This window comes from Gossypium arboreum, chromosome 4 (genome assembly GCF_025698485.1).
Source record: "Gossypium arboreum isolate Shixiya-1 chromosome 4, ASM2569848v2, whole genome shotgun sequence".
Taxonomy (NCBI): Eukaryota; Viridiplantae; Streptophyta; class Magnoliopsida; order Malvales; family Malvaceae; genus Gossypium; species Gossypium arboreum.
In genome coordinates, this window is record NC_069073.1 from 55,833,635 (window position 1) to 55,845,668 (window position 12,034).

Sequence of the window (12,034 nt, forward strand, 5' to 3'; positions counted from 1 at the left end):
AACAGTAATTTTTTATCTTAAAATCTGGAGGCACTATCTGTATGGTGAGAAGTGTACCATCTACACTTATCACAAGAGCCTCAAATATCTCCTCACTCAAAAGGAGTTGAACCTTAGACAGCGTCGATGAGTTGAACTGCCTAAGGATTATGACTGCAATATCGAGTACCATCCTGGAAAAGCCAATATGGTGGCTGATGCTTTAAGCCGTAGGGCTATGACCGATTTCAGAGCGATGTTTGCTCGACTCAATTTATTCGATGATGGGAGTCTATTGGCTGAGCTGCAAGCAAGACCAAAATGGATTGATCAGATCAGGGATAAACAGATGGGAGATAAGTATCTTGCGTTGAGGTTTTGGCAGATTGAAAGTGGGGTTACTTTAGATTTTGGGATTAATGATGATGGGGTATTGTGTTTCCAAGGGCGGATATGTGTACCAAATGATGAGGATCTAAGGTAGTCGATACTGAGGGAGGTGCATAGTAGCACTTATGCTGTACTGGTGGCCAGGGTTGAAACGTGAGTTTACCAACTTTGTTGCTCGTTGTTTGACTTGTCAATAGGTTAAGGCTGAGCATCAGTTACCTTCGGGTTTGCTGCAGCCTGTTAAGATACCGTTATGGAAATGAGAGCGAGTAACGATGGACTTTGTTAGTGGGTTACCCCTAACACCCACTAAGAAGGATTCTATTTGGGTCATCGTGAATCGATTGACCAAGGCTGCACATTTCATTCCGGTTAGAGTAGACTTCTCCCTATAGAATTTGGCCAAACTTTACATTTCTGAGATAGTGAGGCTACATGGGGTACCTATGTCAATCATTTCTGATAGGGATCCTCGTTTTACGTCTCTGTTCTGGCAGAAGCTTCATGAGGCTTTGGGTTTAAGATTAGACTTTAGTACTACTTTTTATATCAGACAAATGGTCAGTCGAAGAGGGAGATTCAAGTTCTGGAGGGCATGTTGAGGGGTTGCATTATAAACTTTCGAGGTAGTTGGGAGGAGTACTTGCCATTAGCAGAGTTCGCTTACAACAACAGGTATCAGTCTAGTATACAGATGGCACCTTACGAGGCATTGTATGGACATAAGTGTCACACTCCCTTATGCTGGACTAATTTGGGTAAGCAATGTGTTTTGGGTTCGGAGTTGGTATCAGAGACTAAGGATAAAGTCTATTTGATTTGAGATTATCTGAAGGCGGCTTCTAATAGACAAAAGTACTATGCGAATTTGAAGATGAAGGACATCGAGTATTTTGTGGGGGACATGGTTTTCCTTAGGGTCTCGCCATGGAAGAAGGTTCTAAGATTCAGTCGCAAGGGTAAGCTGAGCCCTCAGTTTATCGGGCCGTGCAAAATTCTAAAACGAGTGGGACCAGACCGTTCGCTTATCAGTTAGAGTTACCACCAGAGTTAGATCGCATTCACGATGTATTCCACGTCTCTATATTGAAGCGCTATCGCTCTAATCCCAAGCATATTGTGCCTGTAGAGGAGATTGAGGTTAGACCAAATCTAACATTCAAAGAGAAGCCGGTTCAAATCCTAGACTACGACGTTAAGGTTCTGCGTAGGAAATTTATCCTCTTAGTGAAGGTGCTGTGGCAGAATCATAGCACTGAGGAGGCTACTTGGGAACCGGAGGATTCGATGCGTCGGCAGTATCCTCACCTTTTCTGATCAGTTAAATTTCGAGGATGAAATTTTCTTTTAGGAGGGTAGAGTTGTAACGCCCCAAAATTTATATTTCTAATTCTATTAGAATATGACACAACTATGTATCTGCTTCAGTGGTTAAGTGTTCTGGAAGTGTCTGAAAAGTCTTGAGTTCAAGCCCTAGCTTGGGAAAAATTTTGGTTTTTATTTGAATAAGGCCTTGTCTTTGGTTGTTAGGCTTATAAGTATTTGTTTATTAAAATATGCAAGAATGGGCCTGTTGGTCTGGAGGATAAGTGAAGTGTTGGTGTGAAGGAGGTCTTGGGTTCGAGTCTGAGTGGAGGCAGTATTTTTGCTGCTAATGCCGTGGGAGTGTTTGAGTTGGCTTGGGATTCTGAGTATTTGCTACAATTGAGATTTAGTGTTAGCAAAACAAGGGATTTAGGAGTAACCCAAATACTCTGCCTTTCCCTCTCTACCAAATTTCTCTGCAATTTTCCCCTTCTCCACATTTATTTTCTTTATTTATTTTCTTTCTTTCCTTCCAAATGGAATTCTCTATTTGCTGCCGATTTTCCTTATTTCTATTATTAGTTTTTGGCCCTTTTCCATCATCTCTACTCATCTCTACGTTTAGCGTAAATACGGTAAGGAAAAGGGTGCGTTTAGATTCATTTTATGATTGTTGGGTTGTTAAGAGGCTGTCTTTTGTTTAGAAGGCAATCAAGGTGCTTTGGATTACTAAAATGGCGCTCTAATCAGCAAGGAACTGCCATTGTTGGTTAGAGGTAAGGTTGTCGTTAACTTTTGGGAGTTACCTATTCTTTGTGACTTGGTTTAGGTGACTAACTAAGTGACGTGCTATTTGATATTAGGTTCTGGAGTGCCCGTGGTTGCATTAGCTTCAAAACGATACCAGGTGTGTACCCCGACTGCGTAGAAAATGAGAACTGGTGAAAGCCAAAAATGATTCTATCGACACGCCCGTATGGTAGGCCGTTTGGAAGTACACGGGCGTATGGTCGACAAACTAGGCCATGCGCGCGCGACACGACATGACAGACATAGCCTTGTGAAGGTTGACGAGGCCGTGTGTGAGACACGGGCTCCACCAATTGGGCCATGTAGGCCACACGGGCGTGTGGGCCCACACGGGCAGGCCACCTGGGCGTGTGAGCCCATTTTTTTAAAATGTTCTGTAAGGTTGCACGGGTCGCCCAAGTCGACTGTGACATATCGAAGGGTCGATAAGTAATACTTAGACCCCTGTTCTGTGATATGATATTGTGATGTATGTGTTACTATGTTACACCCAGCATGTATATCTATACTGTTTTGAATATAAATGTATGATCTGTTTATCTACATTATAGCATGCCATATTACATAATGCATTACATCGAGGTAGGATTGATGAAGAGAAGGAAGTATCTGAAGGCTTTATAAGCCTGTTATCTTACAGTTAAGCTGTGTATTTATGACATGTGTTGCATTACAGTACTTTATGGTGTGTAGGGTTGGATGGGTCGATTTTATCCCCATATTTGGTATGCAAAGATGGGTGGGTCGATTTTATCCCCACATGGTGTGTTGGGTTGGACGGAGCTGGTGTGCAGGGTTGGTGGGTATGTTCTATTATTTGATCTGTTATGCATGTTATATCTGATATGGCCTAAAGCCCTAAGTTTGTATCTGATTCTGTTTCTTAGTGGGCCAAAACCCACACCGATTCTGTAAAAGGGTTTAGGCTCAAGTTATGACTATATTCTGATATTTACTTGTATGCATGTTGAACTGTGGGGATGTACACACTGAGTTTGCGAAAACTCACCCTTAATTGTTTTATCTATTTAGGTAATCTTCAGCAGTAGGCGGATCGATACAGTGGAGGACTTGACGGTGACCACACTGACATACATTTGGTTTATAGACTTACTACTTTTGTTTTATTCATTATTTTGGGAATATTTTGATGTAAATTTTGGACTTAGACTTTTGGTTTTAATTTGGGTTTTTGAACTGTGAACATGGATTATAAGCTACAACACACAAGTATGGCTTTCCTAAAACAAACCAAGAGTTTTCGAAATAAACAATAAATTGGTTTCAAAAGCTTCCGCGATAAAGTAATGTTTTCAAACAATTTGACTGTTACACGATATCGACTACGAAAAGGATAACAATTTGAATGGTTTTGTTGATTCAAAACAGTTTCTAAGAAAACACTCTCATGTGACATTGTCGGATTCGGCCATAACTCTAGGCCGGGTCTGGGGTGTTACACTTTCTCTCTTGTATGTAAGTGTTTTCAAGCCCCGTTTTTAATGATTTTTAAGTTTTTGATTTTGTTTTAGCTTAATCTAGCTAGCTTAGAGATCAATTTGTAAAACTATTAAAGATTGAGGGTTATGCCATGAATGTTCTTGTATGATTCTTGATGTTTAATGGTCGATTATGAGTTCTTGTTGATAAATAAACAAGTTTTGTAAAGTGCTTTTTGATGAAATATATATATAGGGATTAATTTGTAAAAATAGTAAAAGTTCATGTTAAATTTATGAAATGATGATTGGTATGGGTTTATATAAGTCCCTTGTAAATTCAGTTAGCTTGAATGGGGGATTAAAATGCTTAGATTTTAATTTTTGAGCTTAAAGACTAAATTGTGAAAAATTAAAATATTAGAGGTAAAATAATAATTTTGCATAAATATGAAATGTGGATTGAATTGAAAAATAGAAGTATTAAATTGATTGAAATCTATTTAGATCAAGATAGACCATGTACGGACTTAGATTGAGGCAAAGCTCAAGCTTCAGACTAGCTTGTTTATCTTCACGTCCCTTGTTGTTGAGGTAAGTTCATATGAACGGTTGTTATATTTATGTTATTCAAATGTATGTTGTCATGTATTCAAAATGTAATTGAATGATGTATATCCAAATCGATGTTATGATGGTTATTGAGTTCTGATTAACCTTACGAATTTGTAGGATACAAATGACTTGTCATTAGGGATTCCATGTTTTGGGTGCTGGTCTTGAATGTTCTTTCGATGGCTGAGGTCCTGCAATTGTTGCGGATGCTCCACAGCTTGTGTGAGCAGCATCGTGTACCTTACATTTTGACCCACAGCTCATGTGAGCAGGCCCATTTCATAACTCGTGTGAGCAACGATGTAAAGGAAAGGTTATGGCTATATGTTTAAGCATACTTCGTGTCAATTTTCTTGAGAATCCAATGATATTCTAGATGGTTCAACAGGTATAAAAAGGAAAGGAAATGGTAAGTGTTCAAATGGAATGTATCATGTACTCATGGAAAGGAAATGGTAACCTAAATGAGATGAAAAAATGTGTAAGTTACTTGTTATGGATGAATTCATTTGAACCATATATAAATTTACTAACTTGTGTATTTGGTGATGTTGTATAGGCATTGTGCCAAGCTTATGGTATTAGTTGGTGTGGTAATTATGCTATTTATATTTTACTAATGAAATGGTAAGTTGTGTGTATGTTATACGAACTTTCTAAGCATTATGTGCTTACGTAGTTTCTTTCCTATGTTTTATAGATTATCAGAAGCTCGATCGATTTGGAAGCTCGTTGAAAATCTATCACACCATCCAACATAAATATTGGTAGTTTTTTATGTTTTGGCCAAGTTTATAATGGCATGTATAGGTGGACTTGTAATGGTATTTAGTTGAATGTTTAGTTGATGATTTGGTATGTATAATTTGTCTTGGTTGATACCATTTGATGCTTGCTAGATTATGTTGTTATAACTATCTTATGATGTACGCTTTCGAATCACTCAAATGGCATGTTTTGTGACGGAATAGTTATGGTCAAGTTGTGGCCTATTTGGTAAGTTTTGGAAGTAGTAATTGATGAATGAAATGTGGCAAAATATGTATGTTTAGGTAAGTGTTATTATGTGAATTTGAAGTGCCTTAAAATGGCATATTGGTTAGTTGAATTAGGACTTTGGAGTGGCAATTATATACATGTTTAGTTATGATGTGATGGTTTGAAAGTGTGAACAAATGACTCATATGTATATGCATGAATTGTTGTTAGGAATGGCTTGTTTTAGGTTAAATCCACATAGCCCGAGACACGGGCGTGTGACTTAACCGTGTGTGACACACGGCCATGTGACCCTACTCAGAGAGTTACATGGGTGAGGACATAGGCTGGTACATGGCCGTGTGTCCCTAGTTTAAAGGTTACACAGCCTGAGACACGAGCGTGTATCTTAGCCCTGTAAGGCACACGGTTGTGTGACCCCTATATCCAAATTTTTATAACTTTTTCCTAGATTTTTCAAACGATTCCAGATTAGTCCCGAATTTCTTCTATAGTATTTCTAGGGCCTCGAAGGATCGATTTCTGGACTATATGTATGTGAATGATTGGTTTATGATATGATTATGATAATGTATGAAATTTATGTTTAAATGATTGGTTTGTACGGTAATGCTTCATAACCTTATTCCGGTGAGGAATATGAGTTAGGGGTGTTTCAAAAAAATAGGGGTCACATGGTCATATAGTCAGGCCTTGTGACAGGCTGAGGTCGTGTGGTACAATATCACACAGTTGTTTCCCCAAACCATGCAACAAACTGATGTTGTGTATAAAAGAGTCTCATGGCTGTGTCGCTAAGCTATATAACAAATTGTGGCCATGTATACCTAAAGTAACCAAAATCAAACAAAACACACGACCATGCCACTTACCCATGTGTGACACACGACCGTGTGTGTAACATTCCGAGACCGATTCTGGATGTTTTGGCCTCGCAAGTGAGAGTTCGCCACTGTTTCATAAAATTGAAAAGTTCACCAAAAGAAAATCAATAAGGAGTTTGCCAATCTTTCAATGTTGCAATATACGCAAAAAGATGCGGTAAGGGGGTTCATCAGATTCATTGAAAGTCATGTTATGGTGAACTAAGGATTGCCAGTCAAAGTCAGACTCAAATTAGGAAACAAAGATATTGTGTATCTAGGAATACTTTTCGTGCAAGTAACCTTCTCCTAAACTGACTAGGGTTTCTAAGTCAAGAAGGGTACGCTATGATTTCCAGGACACTTAAGCCTATAAATACAATCCTTATTCTATAAGAATTCTCTCATCAATATTTTGTTGTCAAGTCTCTATTCTAAACCAAGTTTGTAGCAACCAAGGTAAGCCTCTGTTCTGTTAGGGTTGATTGTCTAGAAAGTTAGGTTCTCTTGCATGTGTGAATTCTGTAATCTTTGTTTGTTTAAGTGATTCATATGCTTATGTATATTACGAACCAACCTGACCATCTACCAGTAAGGACAAAGGAAAAGCCAAACTTGTTTAGTTTTTCAGTAAAATCAGTGAGTGGTTATGAATTATCATGTGTGTGCAAATTGTTATGTTTTTCTAAAACTTAAGGTTTTCAAACTAAGCTTCAAGAAGATTTTCTAAAAACATTGTTTTTAAGTTCTGACATTCTGTTTTGAAGATAAGTTTTCAAGTCAAGTTTTTGAAGTTATATTTTAAAGATAAGTTCTACATATAAGTGTGGGGGTAAGTGACCTGATGTCACTTGTAGTAGTTATTTTAGGTCAATTCTTCACTTAACGAGCTTGTTTTCTTGGCATTTTATAATTAATTATTTCATTTTCAATATTAGTAGGTTAGGAATAAAATATTAATAAAATAAGCATTTTATGTATTTTTTGATATTTCAATGACCTATAAAGCCAACTCGAGCCTCATGAGTGACTAATGAGTTATTCAAATGTGTAGGAGGCCAATTTAAGTCCAAGAATACAACAAAAGATGACCGGCCCATGAGACAAGAAGCTCGATAAGCTAACAAAGTTGTCAAAGGCCCGAAGGACTCTCGATGTCGTGACGAGGAGCTTCTTCTCATCACTACGACGAGATGAAGAAATGGAAAGAATTTCACAATGGCAACGTCGTTATGAAAAGCAATTCCACGTCCCGACGACATGAATATGGTAGGCCAAAATGAAGCAGATTTCCTTGGACAACACTTTTTGGATATTTCCATATTTGGACCCTAGCTTTAAGCATAATATTTTATTTACTGGTATTTAAGTGTATCTTGGGTTGAATGGTCACCAAGTAGGTCGTTGCCTATATAAGCAATCTTAAGGTCACTGGAATTGTAAGCAGACCGAGACAAACAGTTTTCTATTCAGTTTTAGTTTTATTTTCTTTTTATGTTTGCTTAGTCAAAAATTTTCTATTCTAATGTGAAAACAATGGCAAGCAGACATTGCTCCAAATGTGTGCCTTAATATAATATCAATGAGTATTCTCTTATCTCTTCTTTTCTACTCTTTTATTTGAATTTCGTTAGTTCTATCGATTACTCATAATATAAATATTAGAATAGATTATTGTGCTTTATTTATATTTTGTATAATTCGATTAATAAACTAATTCATTTGTTAAATAATTATTTATCTAAAATTGATTATTTATTCAAGGGTACTTAGTATATTAGGGAGTGACGCCCAAAATAGAATATCAAGATAGGTGAGATCGGAAGGGTATCCTGTCATGTATAACTTGTGTCAAATGGTGAGATTGGAAGGGTATTTGTATGCCTAGGAAGAGACCGGAAGGGTGACTTAGGTGGTAATCCTTAGTGAAGATGAACTGGGAGGGTAGTCTTAGATAAGAGTGATAAATAACTTAATCGAGGATAATTAATTATTTAATTACATAATTAGGGATTTAATCGATCATATGCTAGAGGCTCGCGTTGTTGACAATGAGAATAAGAAAGTCTTAGGTTAAGTAATTTAATTACTTTAATAAATCTATTGATTTGGACAAACACAACTAATTCGTGACTCAATTAGATTAGTAATTGTTTTCTGTAATTAATTTATTAATAGTTTCTCAAATCTGAAATCCTTTGGGCACGATCCTCGGAATACTTACTAATGTTTCATTGTAAACTTTACCATATTACAATTTGACTCGTATGTTTGCGCACACCGCCAATTTAATTCAATATATTTTTGGTGTGATATTTAACTATTAATGATAACACATTTATAGGCAATCAGGTACCCCCTCTTATATGCATGACTCTACTCAAGTGCATCTTTGATTCCACATGATCTAGGTTTGTCCCTCCTCAAGTTCTTTATCTTGCGAATCCTGCAATCACAAGTCAAACCTTGTAAATTCAAATGAATTTAGTGAGTTTCTTCAATACACAAAACATACCCCACATTGTCGAGGATTCTGATAAATAATAATAATACATACAACAAACTCATTATCCGTTGGGAACATTTCTCTTGAGTCGTTGTAACGAATTTTATCCTATTTCTGTTACTGTAACACCCCTCGCCTGCATCCGATGCCGGGACGGGGTTCGAGGTGCTACCTGACTTTTACTAACACTTCCATACTAAACAGGGCCATGAAATCTCAAATAATTAAAAACTTTTCTTTTCACATGCAATTTGTCCCTTATGCGAGCTTACGAGGCCCAATACATGCATTCGGGGCGGTTCGGGACCCAATCGAGAACTCATGAAAAACTTAGAAAAATCTCTTGCGTTAAGGCTTCACACGCCTATGTGCTCAGGCCGTGTGGCCAGAAATAGTCTAATTATCAAGCCTTTTGTCACTCTCACACCACATGCATAGATACATACTTATCCAATAACATACAACGTGGCATAAATGAGCTCTTAAACATCTACAAACATGTTATGCTCAAGTTATTTTCTTATGCAATAAATATTATAGAATTTGCCCATATCATTACCACATACTAGACATAACTATCATTACATCACAAACCATTCATGAAGCATTATTAACTATTTACCAATCACTTAATCCTGCATTAGTTACTAGCTCATCAATGAATCTCAATTCAATCTCTAGGCATACATGTTGTAAGCCACATCACAAGAGATAATAACATACATGCATAAGAATAATCATATGGGCCCATAATGTCATTAGCCGACATAGGCCAATTTACATGACTAATACTACCTTAATAACAAGCCAATGAATTTGGCTAAATCATAATATTACATACTCACATTAAAACCCTATACATGCCATAGACTCGAATCACTTGAGTTTACTTACTCCGATAACGTTAACTCGATAGGGTGATAATATCTCTGACAGCCTCCAACCCGAGCTAACCTGGAAACTCTAGAAAACATGGGAAAGAAGGGGGGTAAGCTTTCGCTTAGTAAGTTCATATGAAAACAATAAGCAACTCATTAACTTGTTTTATCAATGTTTACAACATATTTTCAAGTTCACTACAAGCTGTCTTTCTGAGCAATGGTCACTAAATTATTTATATCTGGAGCTAAGAAACTCCGAATTAAGTTCCGTTAATTTTTCCTGAAACTAGACTTATTTTCCTTTCTTCCATATAATTTCCAGAATTTTTGGTTAAGCCAAATAGTACAGTTTATTAGTTAAAGTCTCCCCTGTTTCAGGGTATGACCACTCTGACCCCTGTGCACTACAAACCGAATTTCTCCCTATACAAAATTCCAACAACCATTCCGTTTATTTCCCATAAAAATAGACTCAATAAGGAATCCATTCATGTAAGGTATAAATCTTAATAATTTTTTTACAATTTTTGGTGAATTTCTAAAGTTAGAACAGGGGATCTCGAATTCATTCAGACCCTGTTTCACAAGAATTCAAATATCAAACAATATGGAATTCTTTTTCTTCCTCTGTTTCTTTCATGTGAAAATAGACTCATTAAGCTTTAATCCCATATTTTATTCTGCCTCTAACTCATTTTCCACTATTTTTAGTGTATTTTCAAAGTTACACTACTGCAGTAACTCAAATCTGTCAAGGCTAAATTACTCATTCATGATCATTGTTCATAATATTAATACAACACCATTTTATCCATCATGGTAAGAACACATATTATGCATCATAGATCATCACATATCAAGGCATTCTCATAGGATTAGTATACATACTTGCACAACTCGTAACATAACTCGAGTGCATACTCACCAATGACTTACCTCATTGAGACCATCATTAACTCTTTCCTTGGATTGCCCGTTGAACACTTGGAATATTAATTAGATACTGGAAAAGCCTTTGCACATAAGTGCCTCAATTGTAGCTAAAGCTACCTCATATCTCATGACATTTCAATGCTCACTCTCGAGCTAGTCATCTAGGCTCATAATTCCTAGTGACATGTCACTCGTATCCTATTCTATTCCTAAGGTTCAAACGGGATTTTTCCTCGTCTATTAAGGCTTTGTCTTATCATATTTCTATTAATTACATACACATTAATATCTGTACAATTCATGCAATGATAACATTTAAATACATGTATAGCATGGTATTGTTTACATACGAACTTACCTCGATACCATAAATGTGAAAAGGACATACTCGTCCATAAATCGATTTCTTTCCGTTCTAGGTCCAAGTCTCAATTTTCATCATCTATAACATCACATTTAGCCTACCAATCAGTCACAATATTCATATGGGTCTAAAAATCATATTTTTACAAATTTTCATTTTGACCCCTAAACTTTTGCATATTTGCACTTTTTCCCCAATGCTCGTAAATTAATTTTTATTCAATTTCTATAAGGTTTAGGACATGCTGAACATTTTTCTCTTCTATGGAAACTCCAAATTTTCACTAATTCACACACTTATGACCAATTTGTAACTTTCACAATTTAACCCCTTTTTGACATTTTTACCGAAATTCATTGAATAAAACTCATATTTAACACATCAAACATTCATTATCCACTATAAATCATCAAAACACAACCATATCATGAATGGGTAAATTTTAAACTCTAATTTCTCTTCAATCAATTGGTAGAAATAGAAAATTTAAGCTTCGGGATCTCAAAAATACGAAAATCATTAAAAACGGACAAAAGCGTACCTATATAAGCCATAAAAGCTTGGCGAATGGAGCTCATCCATGGCTGCTATTTTCTGTTCTTTCCCACGGTTGAAGAAGAAAGAATGAAAAAAATGATAGCTTTTATCATTTGTCTTATTAGGTTATTTTAATTAATTTACAAAATTACCCTTTTATTTCAACCAAATTTCAAAAATACCAAACAAATATCCATTCACTAACTTATTAAAGGAATAATTGTCACATAAGGACTTTCAATTTAAAACTCATAACAATTAGGCACCTCATATATAAAGAACTCAACTTTTGCACTTTTTACAATTTAGTCCTTTTGACTAAATTGAGTGCTCAAACGTCAAAATTTTCGAATGAAATTTTTACGAAATATTTTCATAAATTTATAGACTATAAAATATAATAAAATTTTTTT

At 36.1% G+C, this 12,034-nt stretch overlaps 1 long non-coding RNA gene across 1 annotated transcript; it reads right to left on the bottom strand.

The window, feature by feature from the left end:
- Positions 1–9,408: 9,408 nt before the first annotated feature.
- Positions 9,409–11,508, bottom strand: LOC128291814 (uncharacterized). The gene is made up of 2 exons (XR_008281739.1): positions 11,079–11,508; positions 9,409–9,869 (listed from the first exon to the last, which is right to left on the bottom strand). It is a non-coding gene; the product is annotated as an uncharacterized LOC128291814 (long non-coding RNA).
- Positions 11,509–12,034: the final 526 nt, after the last annotated feature.